A 27636-nucleotide genomic window follows, 5' to 3' on the forward strand; every position below is an offset into this window, starting at 1 on the left:
TCATGAATGGCAGGAGGGAAACGACACTGTGGGGGGAAATCTGGTGCCTGCTCTGATTTCCTGATTTCGATGTGTATGGAAGGGAATTTTCGTTCTCTGTAGCTAAGAGCCTTCTTGAAACGTGGTTCAGGCAAGAATGTTTTGGAAGTGCAATTAATTCAGCATGGGAGTCTAGCAAAAGTAATGTATGCCCCATTGTATGTAGCTCTTTTCCCAGGGAGATTTTTTTTCCTCCCTCGTTTCAGAAATAATAGATGCAATCTTAAGACTTTAAAAACATTCTGCAGCGGCCTACGTATCATCTGTAGTGATAAAGAGCTGTGCACATCAGCACAGATGTGTTTGTATCAAATCGTGTGGGTGATGTACCTCATGTGGAGTCTCTAGTGAATTCTCATGGTAACACTGATGAAATTAGTGTCGTGGAGGAAGGGAGGGGAGAGTTTTGAGTTATTACCATCAAGGAACAAATGTTACATTATTTATCTTTCTCAAATTCCTGCAAATTCATGTCAGAGCGGCTGTCATCTGGAGAGAGTCCAGCTGAGGGAGGTTACCACAGGGCTGTAATCAACCAGAGGAGCATACTCATTTGCAGCTGGAGACTATCCCCTGTCACCTTGTTTCCCAGACTCACCTGCTCACCTGGAGAAGGTGTTCACCATGGCGATTCCTGCAGACTCATCAAATCAACTGCGTCTCCAGTTGAGGAAATGGACCAGCTGATTGCTATGATCAGGCAAGTCTGGGAATTACTCACCTCGTACAATGAGGACGGGCATTTTAAAAGGGGTGGATTTTGTGATTGGGTGTGTGTGGGGGGGTCGGGGGTGGGGATGATAAATATTGAGTAACAGTCGGAGGAGGGTTTCTGTCTCTGTTGAGAAGATGCTGAAAGAATGTTGCTCTCCTGTTTCTCAGAGCTCTCTGTCATGCCCCACCCAGTGTATTTCTCTCAAAGTTGGTCCAAGAAAGACCTTTGTCTTTCCTAAGGAATGCTTTGTTTTTTTTTTCTATGAGAATCTTCCCTCTTTTCTTCCCTCCTCAAACTTCAGTTGCCAGAAAATGTGATGCTGGTTATGCTCAGTCACATGTACCACAACCATTATGATGACTGGCCTTTAGATTTCCTCTTTCTACCCCTGTGTTACCTTCTTTTTCATCCCTATTTTGAGGCATTTTATGATATTTGTTTTGTAAGTGACTTCTAATCTTTGTTTTCCCTGAAAAATGGCAGAGTATGAATACATTAAATGGAACTATTAATTACTAGTTGTTAATGCAGGAAAAAAAAAGACAATGATTTAAATGGTTCCCAATTTAAACCACTTTCATTTGGACTCTGACTGCAGTTCTAACCTTACCACACAAGTACGCATTTCATCCCTGTTCCTGCCAAGGACTAAAGTGGGTTAGTGAGAGAACCAAAGAGGCCGAGGCCCATCAGATATTTGGGAAAGTGCATATACTGAATCAATTGACAAAATTTTCTTATGCAAATAACACTTCTGTAAAGGTCTCTTATTCAGGTATGGGTTTGACTAGAAATATGATAGAAATACTCAAATGAAAGGCGAGTCCCCACCCCACCCCTCCCAGCAGCAGTCCTTGTCAGAGGCAGTCACTTTGAACTGTTTCAGTTTTCAATTCTGTGGGTGGCCACCTTGATGATTCCGTTGTCTTGAACTGATCTTCTTGTACTCTGTGCAGTTTTCAAATTTCACGATGCTATTTCTAGGTCGGCCCACTTATGTTTTCTGTGCGTGTGCTCCGTGAGCCCTTACAATCAGAACACTCTCTTTCTTCAGGTTGGGGATGTTTGATTATCATTTCTCTAATAATTTCCTGCTCTCCGTGTTCTCTATTTGGGAAATCTTATTGGATCATTCTTCCTAGTGCCTTTTCTTTCTGCTGTTTAGGGAAGAAATATTTTTTCCTTGGAGGTAAACGCTGGCTAACCTACTGCTGAGAGCAGGGTACCTGGAATAGCTTTCCCCTTGATAGGTATCCATCCAATTCCTTGTTTTCAGCTCCATTTGTCAGACCTGTCCTGCATCCTCCTTGACATCATCTTTAGGTTTTTGTGGGAGGATGCTCCCACAGCTGCAGCGTTGTCCTGCGCACACTTGGAGCTGCAGCTCTTTCTCCTCTGTTTCTTCCATCAAATTGCCTCCCTTGGCCTTCTCTTTTCAAAATGTGTTTATGGGTTTATTTCTACATGGATTCCTTTACTTTCACCAGGGCCTTGGTATATTAGGCAGAGAAGGTTAGGTTGTGCTATAATAAAAAACAGATCTTGACATCTCTGTGGCTTAATATAGTAAAGGTGTATTTCTGCCTCATCCAGAGTCTAATTGGTTGATCCTGTTTGGGCATCTCTTCTGGTCAGCTGTCCTCCAAGCTGAGTCCTTCACTTCCAGCCATGCAGGCAGGAGAGAGATAGCTAGAGCTAGAGTGGTTTTAGAGAGAGGCCTTGAAGTGCGTTGTAGTGCCTCTGCCAGCGTTAACTGGCTGGACTCCTCAGGAGAAGCTGAGAAATGAAGTTTAGCTGTGTACCCAGGAGGGCAAGGAGAACTGGATACAGATGGCCCAGAACAGTTTCTGCTGCATTCCGTCAGCACGGAAGGCAGGTGTGTGTGTGCATGTGTGTATGTTCAATTTACCACCTTGAACTAGGATTACTTTCTATCCTTTGATTTTTTTCCCCAGTGAGAATCAGAAGGCTGTCATCAAGAAGTAGCCAAGGATGAACCTGGTGAGAGGACTTCTCCAGACTTTTTTGGATTTCTAGATTTATTAGGCTGAAAATGAGTATAGCTTATAAATGATTTCTTTTAAGGTATACTTAAAAAAAACTATAAATGGAATACCTTTTCATCATGGAGAATATCAAATAAAAAGAAATAATCACCATTAGCTTCATCTCTCAGACAAAACAGTGCTAACATTTTAATATATTTCCTTCCATCTTTTCCAGGCATAATATATGAATATATAAACCTTTCATTCTGTTTCACCATTCTATAAAGTGTATATATCATATTTTATCATATCTTTTTTATTGGCTCTTCAGATTATTCCAACATTTTGCTCTTATAAGCATTGCTACTGTAAACTTTTAATAATCTTATTTTTTTCTGTGTTTAGAATTTTTCCTTAGAAATGGAATTTCTGATTAAAAAGTATAAACTTCTTAAGGCTACTAGATATATTTTACCAAATTGCTTTCCAAAAAGGTCTCTGAATTTACTCTTCCACAATGTTGAGTATTATCATTTTGTTCCTCTAATTTTGTACATGAAAAATGTAAATTTTGTTGAAGCATTTACTATGTAGAGAGAGAAGATTTCTCTTTTTATAGCCAATTACATTTCCACTTTTTATATTGTTTGTTCAGGTAACTTTTACATTTTTCTACTGGAAAGCACTGATTTTTAAAAAATGAGCTCTCCATATATTAAACCTAGTATTCTTTGGCTAACTAATTTTATCCTGTGCTAGAGGTTTGTTTGAAAACACACCGACTTGGTTTCAGTTAACCAAGAATTGATGGGTACTTTATCTTCTCTCCTTTGCTTTTTTAGTGTAACGGAGGAATAAGCTGTAAATTCACTTTAGGGAACTTACAATTTCTCTTTTCTCTTTAAAGAGGTTGCGGACAAGAGCTATCTGAGGAAGTTTGTTTAACAATTTTGCTTATAGCTAGAGGAGTGAGTGGAGAGTATAGTTTATTTATTTATTTATTTATTTATTTTTGGCTGTGTTGGGTCTTCGTTTCTGTGCGAGGGCTTTCTCTAGTTGCGGCAAGCGGGGGCCACTCTTCATCGCGGTGCGTGGGCCTCTCACTATCGCAGCCTCTCTTGTTGCGGAGCACAGGCTCCAGACGCGCAGGCTCAGTAATTGTGGCTCACGGGCTTAGTTGCTCCACAGCATGTGGGATCTTCCCAGACCAGGGCTCGAACCCGTGTCCCCTGCATTGGCAGGCAGACTCTCAACCACTGCACCACCAGGGAAGCCCGAGAGTATAGTTTAATGGGGAAAGATAAGGCAGACTTAGGGTTGAGAGATAGGGGTGTGTGTGGCAGGGGTGAGGGGAAGCAGAGTAACTGGCAGAGAATAAAAGGCAAATCTTGTTAGAAATTTAGAGGTGAAATGGCTGGGGGTGGGGGGAGTATGCAGGGGGAAGAAGGCTGTGTCAGACCAGGTCATGAGACTGGGAAGCTAGTTATGAAGGAATGACCATGAGAGTTTATTGCTGAGACAGGCTGGCAGAGGTCTGCCACAATCAGAGCTCCAGCTAAAGCCAAACAAGGGACTTAATGACTGTGAAAATCATTAAGGAAAAGTGCAACCTTGTCAGTCTTTTATACTTCAGTCTCAATGAGCTAATGACTTGTCCTGATTCTTTCCCGAGAACATACTCTGTTAGGAAGGAGGGAACATACTCAAGACCCCTGGGGACTTGTGGCCAGGAGATGACACTGAAGAAGAAAGAAGGTGGAGAAAGGGAGAGGTGGGAGAGTCAAAGCCGTATTTTCCCTATTTGGTTGGGGTGCGATGACTCAGGGCAATGGGCCCGGGGTGGGGGTGAAGCCGGAAAGGGGAACTGTAAGGGACGGGGCATCTGCAGACGCTGTTACCTGAGGAAGTGCTGGTGAAAGTGCCACGGCTCTGAGAGAGAAGCAGTGGTTTCTGTGGTGGGTGGGATGCAGCTGTGTATGAAGACCGTGCCGAGTGGAACCAGCTGCCTGAGTTGCTTCTCTGGCCAACAGTATCTCAACAACATCTGTGGATGCACTGCATTTCAGAGGCGAAAACCGCAGGGATAGATCAACAGTGGGATTGTCAGGGATGCCTCTGCTCCTAATTCTTTCTGTGTTGAAACTTGCCAACTCTGCCAAAAGGGCCCAAGCAAAAGATACAGCCGATTTACTGTGTCTAGGTTCAGAGTAGAAGTTTATGTTTATGTTGGTCAGTGATACAGAGAGAGCCAAAAATATGACAGCAGGGATTAAATGTCAAGCTAGATGTGTCTTGTGTGACCATTTCTGGGTGATGTTAAATAGTACACTATCTTTGGTTTGGAAGCATATTAACTTATTTGGAATATTTTTACTTGAGTGGTAAACTCTGGTATTGAGGGCTCCATTAATAATTCAACTTAATAGCTAGACCCTACATAGGGTGAATCTTTTTTTGTACTTTAATATGTGAGAGAAAATAGTAATTTTTTCAACTAATTTCCTGATTTCCAATCACTGTAGACCTCTTAGAGCAATCAGAACTGTTACTGCCTGGAAGAGGCTTGGTGAACAAAAGTGAGTCACTGGATTTCAAATAAGTGAAATAATCAGTATTAAATGCCTCTATGTTGGATTTCTTCCTTATTATTTTGAAGCTCCAGTAAACCTTTATAATCTCTTTTCTCATGCACTAAATTATGAGTATACTCTGGAAAGTATCTCATCATGAACCAGATATAATACTGGCTAATTTATATTAAAAACTGTTAGGAACCATTGCTTTTCAACAACTGTTAACTCATATCAATAATTTGTATTCAATAACCTAAACACATACAAAAATAAATGATATCCTATTGTTCTAATTTCAGCTGCTGCCCCAAAGCTGAGAACAAAGCATTAAGTAACTCCTACTTTCCAAAGAGGGGGCCAGAGACCTCCCTGCTGCACTGACTAAGAGGCTAGCAGAGCCAGTCACGAAAACCTGTCACCCGCTCAGCCTATCCAGGATAAGGCTAGACCTTCAGAAGATGGGTTGAAGACAGCCATCAAAGTAAAGCGTAAGGAGTTCAAGATAGGGTTGTGCCAGCCTAGGAGGTACTGGCTCTGTGTGTGTGTGTGTGTGTGTCTGTGTGTGTGTACATGCACTCGCACTTGTACATATGTGTATGTATTTCACGGGAGGAGGTGGGAGTAGCGCTTCAAGAGAACCGCTCTTGGAGGTTGGGCATCCTCTTAAAGAAGGAGAGCTGCCTGACAAGGGGGATAGGATGGCAGCAGCAGGTCCTGTCCTCTCATTGGAAAGAGTGGCAAGAAGATGAATTTCCCAGGGGCCAAGTGCACACTGAGTGTGGACCCAGGCTTGAGTCATTTAATGGGACCTTTCTAAGAGAATGAGCTGCAGTCCAGAGGCCCAGAAGCCACTTAAGAAGGTTTAAACCTCATTCACAACTGATGTTCAGACCTATCCTGACATGACGGACTGACTACACTATCTAACTATCCCTGTAACAGTTCTCCCACTCCTACCCCTTGGAAACCTGGTTCAGGGAAGACTGGGAGCAGGGTCCCTGTAAGAAAACCACCAGGAATGAATAAGGAGTTTGAAAGCATGGGTCAGACCAAGCCTGAGAACTGATGTCAGGAGGGCACAGGGGACCAAGGACCACTGTGGTCCTCCCTCCTTCACCCACATGTTCTGTGAGAGAGGGCTGCAGCTGAGGACGAAGTGACATAATCATGCCACAAGCACCCCGACCCCAGGGCTGTGACTGTCCCTCACTTTTCTGAACAAGGAGGACATTTTCTGTATCAGCTGTTTTCTGTATCAGCTGGAGGAAGGTAGCATGGCCATCATAAGGCGGAGACCATGAGGAAGGTGGAGGCTGGCCGTACAGAGAGGGCTGAAGCCGGGGGCAGCTGTGGTCACGAGACAGTCAGCATAGGATATGGTGGGCTTGGCAACCACACAGCAGTGGCCTGGAGCCCAGGGAGCCCAGAGCTGCATGATGGAGGAAGCAGTTGGAGCGCAGGGCCAGGCTGAAAAGACACTGGCTCAGCTCTTGTCAGAATACATGCAAGAACACCACCCCGTCTGCCCTTTCAGGGCCTCTCAGAAACCTGGGAACATAGAGCCTGGGGATAACCACTCTCTAGTGGATGAAGGCCACTCACAGAGCCAAGACATACCGTGCTCATGTGTTCTTCTAGGGCCTGAAAACTGGACAGGGTCCTGGGAACCCTGCGTTACCCAACAACTTCAAGTGTGACCCACCCCAAGGAGTATGTTTCTTCAGAATGCCATGGGGATGCTCATTCCATAGCACTTTACAACACTGATAAGGGTGGACAAGTTTGGTGACTTTCGGCATTTAGTAGGCTTTAAAAAAGTTTTGCACAGACTATTATTTAAGATGAAAGTCTCTAAAGTTCATGAAGTCCCCATGGAGCAAGTCTCTGGCTGAGTAGAAAAGGAAAAGAGGGCTGCCCCCGATACTTCGAGGTGCTGCTTCTTCCCTGGAGGGAAGCGCTCCGCAGGAGGAATGCATGGCGGTAGGCTTGACAAGCCACAGCAGCTGGCTTTATTGGACCACAGTGGCACTGTGCTGCGCAGAGACCTCTCCCACTCCATCAGATAGATTTCCTAGCTGGCGCTGGGGTCAACGCGCAGCCTCCGTTATATGCGCCCACGTATTGGAACCCAAACAGAAACATGAAATGATTTCTTTGTCCGGGGGAATTTCAGCGGCAGAAACCCCATGACCCTCTAACCGCCCAATCCCTTTCCTCTATGTATCCTCTCTCCTCTGGCCTTGTTTTGTTGAGGGATTTTCTTTTGTCTTCTGCTTCTGCTTCATTTGACCAGCTCCCTGCGGGTCTTTGGCACCTGGGAAGGTCTGACTGTGGCCTTTGTGTGTGCTGGACTGCGCTGTGCCCAGCCAGGCAGAGATGATCGCGGGGCTTTTCTATGGCTTCATAACTGCAAATTGCTCAGCCCTTTGTCCTTTAATCCTCAGAAGCCCTTTGTGCTGGAGGCCGAGCCCCATCATCATCGCCCTTCATTTTCCAGTCCAGGAGACGCGTGATATGTGACTTGTTCACGAACGCAGGTTGGGTTGAGAATCTGCCCGTTTGGGCCATAGGAGCCTTGAAAGTGAAGATAACAGCAGTGAAGCTGAACTGGGGAGGGGAGCTTACATCGGGCCAGGCTGAGGTTTGCAGCCTTTTAAAGAACTCCTGACACCCGAAGTGGGAGGTGGGAACGACTTACTGGTTTAAGACCTCAAGGGGAGCTTGTGTGGTGGAGAGGGGCTTGTACACTCAGATTGCTTCTGGGTGGTAGCACTTAAGGGAGACCACTTTGAGGCTGGTGCCGGCTGGGTTCTTTGGTTCCTTCGGGTCGTCTGTCTAGCCCAGGTCGGGGCTCTGCCTGCCTCCACCCACACACAGGCATCGTCTTGCCTCTGTGCCACCTGCTCTCCCATCTTTCGAAGGGACCCTTGTTTTCTGGGTCACTGGGAAAACCTCGATCATCAGGTTTTCCAGCTCCCTTACTATTCTCCTTTCCACTGCTGCTGAGCTGTCCTTTCGTGAATCCCTTCTCCTTTCCTTCTGTTTCCAAGAAAAAGATGACCTAGCCTTCCTTCCTGGGAAGGGCTGCGTTTTGACCTACCTTCTGAATGACCCCTTGCCCTCTCCTCAGCACCCCTTCCCCTTGGGCATCTAAGTCTCCCCTGGTTGCTCTGGCCCCCACACGTGTCCACTTTCATGGAGCTCCTTTATCGATTTCACTTGCTCTGAATGGGTAGTTCAGCTGTCTGGGTAGTTCCCTCTCTCCTCCACCTGCAGACTCTTTGAGTCAGTTGACCTGACTTCATGGCTCCACTTTCTTGCCCCCCACCTTCAGCTCCCAGCTGTCTTGCTCTCGCCCCACCTGCTATGGGTGCTGCCTTCATCCTAGTATTTTTTTGGTCACCAATGACCTGTGAATGGCTATACCCCGGTTTTTTTTTTCTGCCTTAATTTGTGATTATTTTCCTGCAACATTCGCCATTATAGATTATGCCATGCTCTTGGAATCTCTTCTTCTCACTGAGTCCTGAGACACAGCCTGTCCTTGTCCCTTTCTGTGTTTTCCTGTCTCCTTCACAAGCCCCCTCAAGCATAGTCAAAGATGCTTTTATCTACTTCATGCCCCTCAGAGAATTCACATGTCACCTTCCCTAATGACCCACAATGATATGACACCCAAATCTCTGCTTCTACTTTGAAATTCTCTGCTGTGTTCCCATTCCTAATTTCAAACATGTCACTGGACATTTCCAAGTTGATGACATGATGGCAGCTGAAGCAAAATGTATAACCTGCTTCTTCCTCCTGACTTCCCATCTCTGTTAATTATGTCACCAAGCACTAAATCTTGCTGCCATCTTTGATCCCTTTCTCTCCTCTTCTCCTGTCATCCAATTAAGTCCTGTCACTCCCTCCATCACTGTGTGCTTGGAATCTGTCCTTTGCCCTCCCACTGCCATGGCCCTGGTTCAGCGCCTCTGACCTTTGCCCCCCTCATTTTCATCACCTCCTCCCTCGCCTCCCTGGGCTCCCTCTCTCTCCAGGCTCTCCCCTGCAAGCCCATACCACACTTTCTCTGGATGAATTTTTCTAAATTTCCAGTTACAGAGTTATAGTTATTTGGTCCTATCATTTCCTGGCTCAAAAATTATCAGTGGTTTCTTACTGCTTCTGAAATCAGCTCCAAACTTAATTGTCATGAGTCCCACTGCCTGGGGGCCCTGGCCCACATTTCTGACCCACTCTCCCCTCTAATTTTCCCCAGGACTCTGCTCCATTCAAAGTTAAAATCCCTGAAATGTTCCTTGCACCCTTGCCTTGGTGTATAGCATTTCCACCTCCTTCAACACCCTTTCTCTGCCTTCTCTCCAATGCTTCAAGGCCCCCCATTCTTTATGGCCCCGTGTACATATTGCCTCTCCTTCAAGGGGTCAATTCAGGAAGGAAGGAAGGGAGGGAGGGAGGGAGGGAGGGCATCCCTACAATGTGCCACAGATATTGAACTGACACCCTCAACATTCAGGCACCTCTGGGCTCCCATCACTGTGGTCCTATGTGCTTCTCAGCCTCAGCACTATACAGAATCATCTGGGAGCTTTTAAAAGCACCAATGCCCAGGCTGCATCCCAGACCAGTTAAGTCAAAATCTCTGTGTCTGTGACCCAGTTATTAGTACTTTTTAAAGCTCACCAAGTGATTCCTATATGCAGCCAAGTATTTGTGTCTGCTAATATGTGACATTTTTGTAGATTATTTTAGTAGTACTGCAATTTTTATTTGGTCAAACTATTGGTCCTTGAGGGATTCTTTGTTTTCGTAGCCTCCATGATGTCTAGCACTGTTTTTTATCCTCAGTGGACCTTTAGAGGAAAAAAACCACCTTGAATGAATATAATAATGGAAAACAAATAAAAAGAGTCATTTTTTAGGGAGGAAGGCAAATTGGCTCAGTAGCTATCCCACACTGGAAATGGTGAATTGAGAGTCTCTTGTATGTAAAATAACTCATTTCAAGTATTTTGTATAATCCATTTGTATCCAAGCAGTTAATATGCCAATTAAGTATTTATTAATATTTGTCTAGTGAGGCTATACCTTGCCCATATTATAATAGCAACTAATAAAATGGTTGAGTACCTGTCCTACCCCATGGATAATTATCAAGGTTAAATGAGTAGAGCTTCTGGGGAAAAAAGCTTTAAAAAGCATAGTTAAAATATTATTTTTAATGAAGTTGCATTTTTGAAAGAACTGAATGTAAAGAGCTCACCTGTGATGCATTCTTCCTTTTATGAACATCATTGACTGGATTAAGTCAGATGGAAAACTAACGTTATCTCGGGCATTTCCACTTCTTTTCATACACTGTATTTCTAGTAACAACGTGGATGTTACAGAGCTTATTTTAGTCTGTGGGGGTGGGAAGGAAATATATTTGTGCCTGGATTGTTGCTATACTCAGACCGAGCTGGTCCCTTACAGAAAAAAAAAAAAAAAAAAAATTAGAGAGCAAAGACGGAAGACTGCTCAGGTAATTCTTTTCTCTAGTTTATAAAAGCGCAGGGTGTTTCATGGAGCATGATTTAATGGCCTGGACTCTGGAGCCAGACAGATTTGTGTCCAAATTCTGGCTTGGTTTACCAGCTGGGTTGACTTGGGACAAAGTGCTTAGCCTCTTTGAGCTTCCGTGTCCTCAGCTGTGAGACAGGGAGTAACACTTACATCTCAATGTCGTAGGGAGGCCTGAGTTATACAGTGTATGTATAGGACCTCATGAAAAGTTCCTATTTCCTTAAAGCCCCATGTATATCAGGGATTTTTTTCCTCCCATGAAATTAGTATACTTCCTCTTAGTGTTTTCCAGAGCATGCATTTTATTGGTAAGTTTGTAGGCAAATGTGTAGTTTCATTTTGGATCTGAGAGTTTTTCATTTTTTCAACCCTATAATGATTTCCTTTTTTTTTTCTTCTGTAAATGCATTGAACGTTTGAATTCCTTTGCAGTGTCTTTGCTGTAAATTCTACTTACCACATATAATTTAAGTCAAGCAGGAGAAATGTAATGGTATAACATAGTTACCCTCATACCGAGAATGTAGGGTAGTATACTTACTTTGCTTCCAAGGAACTCACATTTCCATTTGAAAAAATTTTGAAACTGAGTCCCATTTGCAGAAGTTTCTGGAAACTCAGATTGAGGTGTCTCTATGCTTTTGTAGGAAACAAGTCTTTGGTGGGCTTCTGTTTAATTTATTGCCTTGTACGTAGATGGATTGAACTAGTCACAATAGTCTCATAAATCACAGACAGGACCCTCACTCTAGTTATAGGTACTACATACCAGTCAAATCTTATCAAAGGCCATCTTAGAAATCTTGAAAAAAGTCTGATGTTTTGTTAAAACAACTGGCAAATAGATTTTCCCAGCCTCCCTTCCACATTTCTTTCCTTATCCACAACAATGCAATTTGTATAGTGCTACTTCCAGTCTTCCTTATTTTTCCTTACCTATGTACCATCTTATGCAACCTGAAATTAATTTTTCAGGCATGAAACTGGGCACTTTGCTGCCCCACACAGAAAGCCTTTACAAGTCCAGCTGGAATAGAGCCGAAGTGCACACCAGATTGATGTCAAGGCCTACTTACATTGAAGTAAAATTAAATTTATGGATTGGAGAGGGAAGCCTAATTTTTACGTGCCTCCTCCCTAAAAGCCAACTAAAATCTAAGAAGATGGAAACTATCTGAGCTGGTTTGAGTGGACCCAACCCATTTCATTTTTTAAGGCTGGTTTTGGTTAATTCCTTATGGGGTGAAGGCAGAGACTAGTTCCATGGGATTAAGAACAGCCAAGAGAACCTCTAACACTAGGCTGTAATTGTATTAGCATTTTTTAGTACCTTGCCCAGATAGCCTAGGTCTGTCAAAAAATATTTTTTAAAGAAAGAGATAAAATACATTTTCTATCTACCCCGATTTTAATTCTCTGAATTTCATTCACTACTCAGCATTTCCAATTCCTGGAAAACTCATTAGATTTTTATTATTATTATTTTTTTTAGCTTCCTCCATTACAGAGCTATGCTTCCCCAGCAGACCGCCTCATCTTTGAGTTTCCACTTCTTGGAATTTTGCTTTCCAGTTCCAAAGCTAAGGAGCCAACATGCATTCCTTCCTTGTCTCAAAGTCCTTCGCCTTATTTTGAATACCCCAACTTGTCTAAATTTATCAAGGGGGAAAAAGAATATATCACTTTGGTCTGAAAAATTTCTTGCTGAGTCCCTACTCCATGAAAATAACATAATCATATTTGGAAGAAATTGCCAATCCCAATTCAATGGCCTGAACAGACCAGATAATTTCAGAGAGAAGCTTTTTGTGATTGTTCCTGTTCACACAGTGACTGAAACAATTCAGGCTAACTACACACCTTAATTGTCAGTTGGTATTACAGAAAGCAGAGCTAGCAATCATGCTGAACTGAATTTTCCCCATCCTAACCTATTTCAGATAAAAGAGTCAGTGTAAAGGACAAGCTCTTAGACAAGGGTTTTCAACTGCTAACTGAGATGTGGTTTTCATTCACGCACCTGGGAAATCTCAAAGTTTGCTCTTTAATTCATGAAGTTTGACCACAGTTCTTACACATATTCTGTGGTTGAATTCCGTGCCATAGTCATAGAATTTTGGAATTAGGAGTAACCTTAGAGATGCCTAGTTAAAAACCTTCCTCCCCATTCTACAAGTGAGAAAATGGAGTTTGTATGAGATCTCAGAGAAGGATGAATTTGAGATACTTTCAGTTTAACTTCCCTCCCAATGAAAGAATCTTTGTCTCAGTATTTTTAAAATTAGATCATCCATTTCCCTCCCCCCGTCCTTGACACTCTCACTTGCTTTTGAACAAAACAGGTAAAACCAAATTCAGTAAAATGATAGACAAAGATGCTTATTAATTAACATAAGGATTTATCCTAAGTGGAGGCAAGGAGGAAATATTATTGGTGTATTTAAACTGCCCTCGAGGGACTTCCCTGGTGGCGCTGTGGTTAAGAATCTGCCTGCCAATGCAAGAGACAGGGGTTTGAGCCCTGGTCCGTGAAGATCCCAAGTGCCACGGAGCAGCTAAGCCCGTGTGCCACAACTACTGAGCCTGCGCTCCAGACCCCATGAGCCACAACTACCGAAGCCTGCACGCCTAGAGCCCGTGCTCCGCAGCAAGAGAAGCCACCGCAATGAGAAGCCCACGCACCACAATGAAGAGTAGCCCCCTCTCACCGCAACTAGAGAAAGCCCACGCGCAGCAACGAAGACCCAACGCTGCCAAAAATAAATAAATAAATAAATATAAAAAAGTAAACTGCCCTTGATTAATGCTGTATATTTTACATTTCCTGATTTATTCCCTGAAAAGCAGTCAGTTGGCATAAACAAGCCCCACCCTTCACTGCTGAAAATAGTATCTGCCGCCACCCCCATTTCTTTGTCCTTTTCTCCATGTAAATGAGCCTGTAAAAGAATGCCGCTTCAATAATAATATTTTTGTAGTACCTTTACTGAGATATAAATCACATATCATACATTCGCACATCCACTCATTTAAAGTGTACAATTCAATATTTTTTAGTGTATTCACAGAATTGTGCAATCATCACTGTAATCAATTTTAGAATATTTTCATTACCCCCCAAAGAAACCCTACACCCTTTAGCCATCACCACCCCTTGATCCTTATTCCCCAAAACCACTTTCTGTCTTTACCTGATGTGCCTATTCTGGACATTTCATATAAAAGGCATATATGTAGCATGTATCAGTACTTAATTCTTTTTTATGTCCAAATAATATTTCATTGTATGGACATGCCATATTTTGTTTATCCCTTCATTTGATTTATTTCCACCTTTAGGGTATTATATATAATGCTGCTATGAACATTTGTGTATAAGTTTGTGCATGTGCACGTGTGTGTGTGTGTGTGTGTGTATGTATGTTTTTATTTCTCTTGGCTATATGCTTAGGAGTGGAGTTGCTGGGTCAAATAGTAACCCTATGTTTAACTTTTGGAGGAGCTGCTATATTGTTATCCATAGTGGCTGCACCATTTTACATTCCCACCAGCACTGTATGAGGGTTTCAGTTTCTCCACATCCTCAATAACACTTGTTATCTGTCTTTTTGATTAAAGTCATCCTAGTGAATGTGAAGTGGTATCTCATTGTCATTTTGATTTGCATTTCTCTGATTATTAATGACGTTGGGGACTTTTTCATGTGCCTTATTGTCCATTTGCAGTTCTCTGGTGAAATCTATTCAGATAATAATAATATCTTTAGGGAGAAAAATGCGTTGGTAAATCAGATAGAGATTTGGAAAAGATTAATAGGAGATTAACATTTGGTTAGAGAAGTCCAAGGAAAAATTTCATTCTATGTGTTATTATGACTTTCGTGATTGAAAAAAGACATCAGAGGAAACAGGAATGTTTGTATAATCATATATGCACACATATATGCATATTTGTACACACATATCTAATACGCACAACTGTATATCTAAAACTATATGTAAACATAGTTATATTATATTTCCTACTTTCCATAAAGTGACCCTAGGCAATAAAAGAGGAATTAGATTCATTCACCTGTTCAGTTGGCACCTGCCATATTCAAGGCATCATGGTCAGTTCAAAGGACATATTGAATGAATAAAACAGGTTGCCTTTAGGCAAGTAACCAAAGCACCTTATAGCATACATGTCACCTTATACCCTGTATATAGTCTTTTACATATGGACTATAAAATCCTGAAGTAGATGGAGTTATTTTGACTTGTCCAGTTGTACTCAGCTCACATAATGGGTCCATCAGAAAGTCTTGTTGATTTTTTTTTAAAATATGATTTCATTTCTACCACTATAACCCTAATGAGGCATTTGTTACTTTATGCTGGTATTATTGTTTTAATTAACCTCAGAACTCTAGTCTCTGCACTTCATTTTATTCCAAAGACACAACAAGATGAATCTTATAAAACAAAACAATAAACCCCTCAGATTTTTTTTTTAATTTTTATTTATTTATTTATTTATTTGGCTGCGCCAGGTCTTAGTCGCAGCACGTGGGATCTTCATTGTGACACGTGGGATCTTTAGTTGCAGCATGTGGGATCTAGTTCCATTATCAGGGATTGAACCCGGGCTCCCTGCGTTGGGAGTGTGGAGTCTTAACTGCTGGACCACCAGGGAAGTCTCCAACCCCTCAGAGTTTATAATTTCATCCTTTTGCTCAAAACCTTCAGTGACTCCCTTTTCCTTATTTCATTAAGTCTGAATTCTTGCCAAGTTTAAAATTCTCAGGTTGCCTCTCCTTGCCTCTGTTAATCCATTCATTAATTCATTCAGTATATATTTCTGGTGCCTACTCTGTGCCAAGCACTATGCCAGGACTGACAAGAATACAGTGGATGGGGTCCCTGCCCTTAGGGAGTGTGCTGTCTAGCAGAAGCCTGGAGAGTAAGCCAGTGATAGAGGGAAGCTTAGACCATGGTGGGAGGGAGCTTCGAGGATGGGTATACATCACTTGGGAAACCCTGGAGGAAGTGGCAGAATGTGAATCCCAGTCAGTGAAGGAGGAGAATAACATTGTCTCAGGTGGAAGAATTTGTGTAGTAGAGAACCAGAGATGAGAAATAGCCTGCTTTCCTGCTAAAGGGAGTGAAAGTTAAAGACAGAGTTGAAGGAGTGGGTTGAATGGGACTCAGGCCGAAGTGGAGAAATTAGTCTTAGAAAGGAGGAGGAAAGGATGGAAGGGTGGGATGTAATTTTATAGGGTTGGTGATGGGAAGCAGAGGCAGTTGCTCTCTTTTTTGATGGCTCTTATTTTTCCTGTAAAGCAGGAGTTGAGGGGCTCAGCTTCAGGATGGAGGTGATGGTTAGAAGTGGGAGGTCTAAGTAGAATGAAGATTTGGAATGGCTGCTGTGTTATGTGGGAAACAGCACCATAGGACAGTTTAGGGCCAATGGAGATGGAAAACAGTGACCCTTCCTTGTAGTGGTAAGGAGCATGGGCTTGAGATAAGACATGCCTGGATTCAGTCCGCCATGAGTCCCTACACTGACACTCTGTGTGCAACTTGGGGCAGGTATGTAATGTCTCTGATACTCAGTTTCTTCATGCAGTAGAGATAACATTAGTTCACTGGGTTGCTAATGGGGTTGTTGGGAGGATTAAATGAGATAGCACAGTGTCTGGCATGTAGTAAGCAGTTAATAAATATTTTATTAAAAAATTTTAAATCAAAGTATAGTTGATGTATAATATTATACAAGTTACAGGTGAACAATATAATGCTTCACAATTTTTAAAAGTTATACTCCATTTATAGTTATTATAAAATAGTGGTTATATTTCCTGTGTCGTACAATATGTCCTTGTAGCTTATTTTATACATCGTAGTTTGTACCTCATAATCTCCAACCCCTATATTGCCCCTCCCCACTTCCTTCTCACCACTGGTAACCACTAGTTCATTCTCTGTATCTGTAAGTCTGCTTCTTTTTTTGTTATATTCACTAGTTTGTTACTGTATTTTTTTAGATTCCACATATAAATGATATCATACAGTATTTGTCTTTGTCTGACTTATTTCACTTAGCATAATGCCCAACAGAGCCATCCATGTTGCTGCAAATGGCAAACTTTCATTCTTTTTAATGGTTGAATAGTATTCCATTGAATATATATATTGAATATATATATATATATATATATATATATATATATATATATATATATATATATGGCATGTCTTCTTTATCCATTTATCTGTTGATTGACACTTAAGCTGCTTCCATATCTTGGCTATTGTAAATAATGCTGCTATGAACATTGGAGTGCATGTAACTTTTCAAATTAGTGTTTTTATTTTTTTCAGATATATACCCAAGAGTGGAATTGCTGGGTCATATGGTAGTTCTACTTCTAGTATTTTGAGAAATCTCCATACTGTTTTCCACAGTAGCTGCACCATCTTACATTCCCACCAACAATGTAGGAGGGTTCCCTTTTCTCTACATCCACACCAACATTTGTTATTTGTGTTCTCTTTGATGATAGTCATTCTGACAGGTGTGAGGTGGTATCTCATTGTGGTTTTGATTTGAATTTCCCTGATGATTAGTGATGTTGAGCATCTTTGCATGTGCCTGTTGGCCATCTGCATCTCCTCTTTGGAAAAATGTCTATTCAGTTATTTTGCCCATTTTTTAAATTGGGTTGTTTGTTTCTTTGATGTTGAGCTGTATGAGCTGCTTGTGTATGTTGGATATTAATCCCTTATTGGTCATATCATTTGCAAATATTTTATCCCATTCAGTATGTTGTTTTTTCATTTTGTCAATGGTTTCCCTTGCTGTGCAAAAGTTTTTAAGTTTAATTAGGTCCATTTGTTCATTTTTGCTTTCACTTTCTTTGCTTTAGGAGATGGAGCCAAGAAAATACTGCTATGATTTATGTCAAAGAGTGTTCTGCCTGTGTTATCCTCTAGGAGTTTTATGGTATCTGATCTTACATTTAGGTCTTTAATCTATTTTGAGTTTATTTTTGTATATGGGGTTAGAGAATATTCTAATTTCATTCTTTTACACATAGTTGTCCAGTTTTCCCACCACCACTTGTGAAAGAGACTGTCTTTTCTCCATGATATATTCTTGCCTCCTTTGTTGTGGTTTAATTGACCATAAGTATGTGGGTTTATTTCTGGGCTCTCTAGTCTGTTCCATTGTACTGTGTGTCTGTTTTTGTGCCAGTACCATACTGTTTTGATTACTATAGCTTTGTAGTATAGTCTGAAGTCAGGGAGCATGTTCTTCTTTCTCAAGATTGGCTTATCTATTCGGGGTCTTTTGTGTTTCCATACAAATTTTAAAATTATTTGTTGTAGTTCTGTGAAAAATTCCATTGGCATTTTGATAGGGATTGCATTGAATCTGTAGGAAAAAAAATTCAAGGAAAAAGGGAGAGGGCCCAGATCAATGAAATCAGAAATGAAAAGGAGAAGGTACAACTGACACCACAGAAATACAAAGGATCATAAGAGAATACTACAAACAACTATACGCCAATAAAATGGACAATCTAGAAGAAATGGACAAATTCTTAGAAATGTACAATCTCCCAAGACTGAACCAGGAAGAAATAGAAAATTTGAATAGATCAATTAACAGTAACGAAATTGAATCAGTAATTTAAGAACTCCCAACCAACAAAAGTCCAGCACCAGATGCCTTCATGGGTGAATTCTACCGAACATTTATAGAATAGTTAACACCTATCCTTCTCAAAGTATTCCAAAAATTTGCAGAGGAAGGAACACGTCTGAACTGATTCTGTGAGGCCAGCATCACCCTGATGCCAAAACCAGACAAAGATATCACAATAAAAGAAAAGTACAGGTCAAGATCACTGATGAACATAGATGCAAAAGTCGTCTACAAAGTATTAGCAAATCAAATCCAACAATACATTAAAAGATTCATACACCATGATCAAGTGGGATTTATCCCAGGAATGCAAGGATTTTTTAATATCTGCAAATCAATCAATGTGATACACCACATTGATAAGTTGAAGAATAAAAACCATATGATTGTTTCAATAGATGCAGAAAAGCTTTTGACAAAATTCAGCACCCATTTATGATAAACACCTCCAGAAAGTGGGCATAGAGGGAACATACCTCAACATAATAAAGGCCATATATGACAAGCCCACAGCTAACATCATACTCAATGGTAAAAAGCTGAAAGCATTCCCTAAGATCAGGAACAATACAAGGATGCCTACTCTTACCACTTTTATTCAACATAGTTTCAGAAGTCCTAGCCATGGCAATCAGAGAAGAAAAAGAAATAAATGGAATCTAAATTGGAAAGGAAGACATAAAACTGTCACTGTTTGCAGATGACATGATACTGTACATAGAAAATCCTAAACACACCACCAGGAAAACTACTAGAGCTCATCAATGAATTGAGTAAAGTTGTAGGATACGAAATTAATATACAGAAATCTGTTGCATTTCTATACACTAACAATGAACTATCAGAAATAGAAATTAAGGAAACAATCCCATTTACCATTGCATCAAAAAGAATACAATGCCTAGGGATAAACCTATGTAAGGAGGTAAAAGACCTGAACTCAGAAAATTATAAGCCACTGATGAAAGAAATTGAAGATGACATAAACAGATGGAAAGATATACCATGTGTTCTTGGATTGAAGAATTAATATTGTTAAATATTTTCTATTACTGATGTTGTTATTGTTATTATTATTATTCTAATAGTAATTTACCAGTTTGGTTCTTAGCTAGTGCTAAGCAGCATAGATGTGGCATGGAGAAGGTGGAAAGTTGGATGTGCACAGATCTAGGTTTTTCCAGGGAGAAATGATGGAAGGCCAGTTGGGCAAATGAGTCAATGATACTGGTAAGAGAGTGGTCAGATGATAGAATCGAAGCTGGCTGTGTGTAGCGACAGTCACATGGGGCTGATAGGTGTGGGGAATAACTCAGTGAGAGAACTAGGGCAGGAGATTATGATGAGAGAGTAGGAAGTCTGAGTTTGATATTTCAGAGGTGGCATGATCACAAATAAAGATAGTTTTTCTATATTAGTATGTCTGCCTACTCAAGATGATCAGACGTGATAATTTGTCTAGTAAAATCTCTCATTACCTCTTAAACCCCAAGGAGCAGGCAGATCAAGGAACAGAGAAACTTGGAGATGAGTATTTGCAGGCTGGGATGAAGTCAGTGAGCAGGTAGTAAAGTGTTAAATGAATGAGAGGGGTGACTGGGAGGTATGAAGAGATAAAGATGACAATGTTGAAGAGGAGTGTGGTTTTCCCAGAACAATGGAGGAGGAATGATCTGGAAAGAGTATTGTGGAAATAAGAAAGATGACTCATGCCATCTCCCAGCCTTGACCTTGAAGGGTCTGGAAGAATGTCAGCCTCTACCGGAGAGAGGGAGGCCGAGGAAGCCATGTCCTCAAGGATAGCCAGGCTTCTCTCAAGGCAAGGAGGCTGAGGGGAGCCATTCAGGTGGTTGAGGATGGTGTGCAGTTGTGGCCCCAAGAGAAGAGTTTTGAAGGTAGCATGGGAAGCTGGTTAGTGAAGAAGAAACAGCATGAAGTATTGGGGAAGGGAGAAGGCTGGGTGCACCTCCCAATGGATTTCAGTTTCTTCTTTGGGATTTTCTGTGTGAAATTAGTGGCAATTCCATAAGGTCAAAGAGCGATACTGTGGCATTGTTTATTATCACTTTGTGGTTGACAGTAACAAAACTTTTTAAAAGATAAGAAGTACTTGACCTTGATTACTGAAGTCATTTTGGTTTGAATTTTCTTTATTTAAAAAAAAGATTACTGCTATACCTTTTAAACTTACTAATAATCAATGGAGTTTTAACTAAAATCTGCCAGAAGAGAGAAATTACTGTCAGCTGTTCTGGTGACTCATGTAGAAATGGTCATGATGATTTAATGTTGCATCAATTAGCATCCCAGAGATCTCCATAGTTCGTAAAAAATAATTTCATAAGTTTCAGCAGTTATCAAATATGCTTTTCTATCAGATGAGAAATAGAAAAAAGAGCAGGTTAGCTTACCTGATATCTTAATTTTTGGATAAATTTCTTTTTTATATACCCTATCCTCACGAGAGAAATAATTATTTTATTTCTTCTGCTTACAAATATGATACATACTCACTGTAGAATAATTTAAAAATCTGATAGGGAAAAGGTAAAAGAAGAAATCAAATACTCCCCCAAGTCCCACCATGGGGAGGGAGGGTAAGCGGGGTGAGGTGGGGACCACTGTTAACATTTTAATGCATGGCCTAAAAAAATGTTGGTGCGGAATTCAAAAGAGGCATGGAGAAAGGTTATAATATTTAAGATTTCTCTGAGATTGAGTAGTATTGTTTCATTTTTGTCCTCAAAACTTGGTCTTTTACCCATAAGTGGAAGTGTCCCGGCTTCCTGACAGCAGCAAGCTCATCAGGTGGCCTCTGGCCATTTGCTGCCAGTGCCACCGTGGAGGGCAGCTGTTTAGCGCTGGACAACCTTATAGTCAGGAAAGCCTTTTTACAACACTTTGTGCTTGTTAGAAAACATTTACTTGTGGTCAGATTTATAGTTTTTAGGAAAAGCCTGATAAATACCAGTGGCTCGGGATCCAGTGTCTCCCAGCTTAGGGAACTACATTTAAGGAACCAGTCTGGGACATTTCAGACTCAGAAGAGCACAGTTCAACAATAAATTGTTGCCTCAGTGCACTAGACATTAGCTGGATTGCACAGAAGTGTTTTCTTTCTTTGAAGAATACCTGGAGTTTTTTCAAGGGTGTTTAACAAAAACCAAGCAGTGCTTGTCACTGCTGGTGGGGAAGGCATGAGAATTCTAGAAAATTCTCTGTCCAGTTCAAGAGAGTTTCTCAGTGGCTATGAGCAGAAAGCTCTGAGAAATACATTCCCCAATGGGATTTCTTAGATTGGGGATATGCTATCTTATTTCGAACTGTGATCTTTTGAAACACTTCCATTTGCTATGTACGAATTGATCAGAAAAGATCAGAGAAGAGTGTGGAGACACTGTGGTAGGTTATTACAAAGTGAGGCTATGAGGGGTCAAGGAGTACATGGCATGGTTTGGGGGACGTGGGCAGGACTGGTTCACTTAAACTTATTTATCTTACGGGTCTGTACAGATAAAGCTGTCACCTTTTGGTGGTTAAAAATCACCTGCCTAACAATCACCCCCTTGGCTGGAGATCCAGAATTGTACGAGGAAAGGAGTTTGGGTTTTTGGGTCAAGCAGGTGTCATCCTAATCCTGATTCTATCAACTACTCAATCTTAGAGGCAGGAAAAGATGCACTAACTGCTCCCTTTTCCTTCATTCACGGAAAAGATGTGGCTGTTGGCATATGTTTATTTCTGTAAAATGCTCCAGCAGCCTCCTTATTGAAGTTTTTGTCTAATTTCCTAGCCTACAAATGTGATGTGTAGCTTAGACTATAAGTTCCACGAAGATCAGGGTAATTTCTGTTGAGTGTTGAGTACAGAGTACAGATGGTGCGCCATAAATATCAGTTGAATAAAGAATAGGAAGATGGGTGCATCTCCTTGGAATGACATTACCTGGCTCAGTAAGATGTCATTATCTCCTGAAGTGAGGCGGTGAGATAATTCATTTGCAGCTTATGGAAACAACCCAGAATGTCTTACCAACAGCTATGGCATACATTTTCATAAGATTTTGTATTTTCTACATGAGTGGCCTCATTTTAGCCACGCGTCCTTCTGAGAGGTAGGCAGGGCAGGGTAGGTATTAATTGCTCCCCATGCATAGGGCTTGCTTAAATAGCAAGTTAAAAGCATCCCTTGGCATGCAAACAGGATATTTTCCTCTAGCTTTGCAAGAATGCCCACAATTTTACAAAATGAACCTTGCCAGAATAGGTGATGTGAAGATCTGGGGTGAAGGAGAAGTTTCATGATGTTCTGGGGTAACGGTTTCAACTCGTAGTAAAGAGAACACTTGATTGCTCAACGCTGCAAGTGAATGTCTGCAGTTGACCAGGCAGAGCGTCTTTTATGATGTTTTGCTTAAGGGAAGGAGATCAGTTCTGATCACTGTCTCCTGAGGATGCTTCTGTTCTTCTCTCCGCCTCTGGTCCTCCTCTCCAGTTCCTCTAGGGACATCCCTATTCCCTGCCCCCTCTACTCTGCCTCTCCCCCATAGCAGACAGTGTCTAAGTCCTATTTAAGGACTGCTACGTATCTGCTCCCCTACTTATGGCTCACGGAATGCCCACGTCTTCCCTCCCATTTCCTAGCCTTTTGTAACAAGGCAGGGCTATGAGACGACCTCTGGCCAATGGGCTGTTTCAGAAGAGGTGCGGGCCACTCCAGACTCAAGCAGTTAAGGGTGCGTGTCCGTGTGAAGCCCCCCAGCCCTCTCCAACTCTGCTGAGTCACCAGGAAGGTGTCGAGATGCCCGGCATCTGTCAGTCTAGGTGCCCGAGTAGTTGTGTGAGCAGATCCTTCCGCCCCTCCACAAGCCCCCTCCCACCCTGCAAACACGGGAGGAAAATAAACCTTTAGCATGTTTAACTTCTGAAGTCTCAGACCCAATTTGTTAACGTCTGTCTTGATTCAAACACCATTAGACTGTACAGGAGTAAGAGGACAGGAGGAGTGCGTGCGTGTGTGTGTGTGTGTGTGTGTGTGTGTGTGTGCTTTAAAAATCTTTACATCCTGGGCACCTCACACAGTGCTTGGCATGTGATCAATGCTTAGCACGTGCTTATTGAGGGAATGAATTCACAGAAAAATGTATCTGAATGAATTTGTATTTGGCCAAGTTAGGCATTCACACTGAACACAGCGTGAGCTGTTCTCATCTACTTCCGGGGTGCTGACTGTCCCCCAAGTCCCTGGTGCCCCCTGGTCTACAACCCTCCTTCTTAGACCCGTTATCATCTGTGAGGGTCCAGTGCTGACTGGCCCACTTGGTGTTCTAGGAAAGAAAAGCATAGAAAACCCTTGACGTGTAATTTAGTCACTGTTCCTGCTCAGCCCATTCTGTCTCACCCTCCGCTGTCTTCGTTTTTATCCTTCTGCCTCTGACGGTGGCAGAAGACAAAACTCCAGCTTTGACTTGACATTTTCCTCTGCCTGAAGAAATTGGGAACAAATCATGATAATTCTGACAGTGGGCCTCTTCCCCTGTGCCATGCACTGTGGTAAGTGCTTTACCTGAATTTCTCTGGTTAATTCTCACAACTGTCTGTAAGACAAGGACTGTGTTAGCACTATTTTACAGGAAAGGAAATTGGGGCACCGTGAACTTGACTTGCTTTAGTTCTCACAGCAATGTGAGGTGTGGGGCGGAGCTGGAGCCCCTATCCAGGCTGTCTGAGGTCAGGGCTGACACTCCTGGCCATCCTGCTGTTCTCCCACCTCTTGTTCTTATCTGTAACCTTTCCCAAAACTTCCCCACTGCAGGACCCAGTGTTTGGACTCCAGCAGCCTGGCCCCCAGTCACCCCACTGGCCACGGTTCACAGTCCCATATCCTTGGGTCCCTTTGGTAGAGTGGTTCTTCCCTGTGATTCTTTCTGGACACTGTACTAACTGCCCCGTCAGCTGTTCCATCCTCAGGATTCTTCAGGCTGGACCATCCCGCTACCCGGTCCTCTGTGAGACCTCCCCCTTCCCTGGCTGATTTCTCTCGGATGTCTCAGCCATTTCTGGGCATTAACCATCCAGGAGGATGATCTGAGGCAGGTTTTCTGACTTCCTATCTGTCTGCACCGATCCTCTTGGTCCATGTGGTTCATTTGATGGGCAGCGCGAGGGCAAATTGCTTGGCTTGTCTCTAAGGGGATGCTGTCCTCAGAGGCCAAAGGTCTTCACGGGAGTGCTTGGAGTGTGCATAAGGCTTGGACACCTTTCTGACAGATATACATGCACCGGGTGCTGCGAATACTTCCTGCTGCCTCTAGGATGTTTGAGTCCAGAGAAACCCTAGGCAACTGGTCTTCTATCTGTTTATCTGAACACACTTCATCAATTTATTCTTTTTAAAATACTTTTTATGCTGAGATATAACTTGCATATTGTGAATGTACACATCTCAGGCACAGTTTTCAGTAGGCCCTGGTTGAGGAAGTTGAGTTTCTAGAGGTGAATTCCCTTAAAATTTCCATGAGTCTGTGCGCCGCATAGTAAGTCTTCACATACCTACAGAGTTCCCATAGGGTGGGAGGGGGTCTCAAAAGGAAGGACCTGGCCTTCTCCTGACTTTATATGACATTTGTTGCATGGTTTTTCTGTTTAAAAAAATGATGCATGCTCATTGTAGAAAATGCAGAGAAGTTGTCATCTCCCAGTCCAAGTGGGTTCTTTCTGAAATTTTGATTGAGACCTCTGTATGTAAATCTCTCTTCCTCATGGAAACCAGCAGACAGCAGACTGACATTTAAAGTCAGGCCACTAGACTGTGGGTTCCGGGTGGCGACCAAGGGCTCTGCTTGGGCTGAATGATGCTTTTGTAAGCTGTTCAGGAGAGGGTCAAAAGTGCAGCTGCGAGCTAAGAGCCAGGGAGCTAGAAAGAAGGCAGAAAGGCCCTCCAAAGAGTGTGACTGTGCCGCCCCAGAAAGCTCTCGCCCCGAGCAGTGGCAACGTGTGGGCAAAAGTGGTAAGCAGCGCTTAGATCTGGAATTCCAGACAGCCACACACACGTCAGCCTAAATGTGAAGTGGCACTGCTAAGAGTACCTCTGTAATTACATCTCATTTTATTAGTTGCAAAGGATAATTGCATCCAGAACATTTGCTATGCAAATGGATGCTACAGAGATACTGTGTATGTCACTCTGAGAAAACCATGTGGGAGCGAGGTTTCAATCATGCTAAGTGACCCTCTAACACTCATCACTGATCAAGCACCACGGGGACTGGAGGAAAGGAGCTGCCAGAAGTCGAGAGTCTGAATCCCCCCCTGGACTCTCCCAGCTTTTAATCTCTCAATTCTCTGCCCCTAAGTGTCTTGAGGGAGGGGAAGACTTTGGAAAACACCAGGCAAACAGTTGCATTCTTGGGACTAGACGCTCAGGTAGGGCAGCTGGTTTTGGCAGAGCTGAGGTTTAGGCCAGCCCTGTGCATGCACCATTGGCAAAGTGATCACAATAATGTGCCCTTTCAGGACAGCCTACTGAGCTTAGCAGGGACATTGCATGCCATGCCTTTCCCCATCTGAGCAACTTGAGCACAGTTCTCTTAGTGATTAATATAATTGTTTTAAACACTGGCATTTAGGAGCTGAGAGATACTGAAGATCAAGCTCCATGTCATCAAATACTATAGTTTTCTTTTTTTTTTTTAATTAATTAATTTATTTATTTTTGCTGTGTTGGGTCTTAGTTTCTGTGCGAGGGCTTTCTCTAGTTGTGGCAAGCGGGGGCCACTCTTCATCGCGGTGCGCAGGCCTCTCACTGTCGTGGCCTCTCGCTGCGGAGCACAGGCTCCAGACGCGCAGGCTCAGTAGTTGTGGCTCACGGGCCCAGCTGCTCCGTGGCATGTGGGATCTTCCCAAACCAGGGCTCGAACCCGTGTCCCCTGCATTGGCAGGCGGATTCTCAACCACTGCGCCACAAGGGAAGCCCCCTATAGTTTTCTTGTACTAGGATTGGGCTGAATTGTCTTTATTACTAAGGTAGGTATCAAATAGAAAACAGGGGCATTGTGCTTTACACAGAGATGCTCAGAAAATGTTGTTAATGATGAAATTATCTAGAAACTTAAAATGCTCATATCTCTAGTAGAAAAATCCTTTAAAAAGATACAAATGAATTTATTTCCAAAACAGTGACTCACAAGCATAGAAAACAAATTTATGGTTACCAAAGGGGAGAGACGGGTTGGGGGAGGGATAAACTAGGAGGTTGGGATTAACATATACACACTACTATATATAAAATAGATAATCAACAAGGACCTATTGTATAGCACAGGGAACTCTACTCAATATTCTGTAATAATCTATATGGGAAAAGAATCTGAAAAAGAAGAGATATATATATATGTATAACTGAATCACTTTGCTGTACACCTGAAACTAACACAAGATTGTAAATCAACTATACTTCAGTATAAAATAAAAATTAAAAAATAATAAAAAAGAAAACAGGGAGCATAGTACTTTACATAGAGATGCTCAGAAAATGTTGTTAATGATGAAATTATTTAGAAACTTAAAATACTCATATCTCTAGTAGAAAAATCTTTAGTAGTTTTCAAATAGCTTCTATATAAAATGGCAGTCTCAGTTATCATAGTTTCCATTTTTATTTATTTTTTGCCATAGGGATCATTACTTTGAAAAAGCTGTTGTTAATTTAAGGAATGATGGGCTGTCCTCAGAGCCAGTGGGGCAGTAATTTGAGATATTCAAAATTATGTTTTTGCATATATCTGATAACAATTGTCTGGAAATTACATGATATGCTTATCAGTTGATCAGTGAAATAGTTTTAGTTTCCACCACAGTCTTTTCAGAGGGTTGCTGTGGGATGGATGAAGCAAGGCACTTGAGTTGGGAGAAAGGCATGCGTGGAATTAGTATTTTTCCTTTCATCTTGTTCTGTGGAGATTCTAAAGACCACTGCTCCTTTCTTTTACTATGTTTGATCAACTGGCAGTGTAAGAGAGAAAGAGGGTGGAGGAAAGGAAAAAGAAAGAGAGCGGAGG

The sequence above is a fragment of the Balaenoptera acutorostrata genome, chromosome 5 (assembly GCF_949987535.1).
Source record: "Balaenoptera acutorostrata chromosome 5, mBalAcu1.1, whole genome shotgun sequence".
NCBI lineage: Eukaryota > Metazoa > Chordata > Mammalia > Artiodactyla > Balaenopteridae > Balaenoptera > Balaenoptera acutorostrata.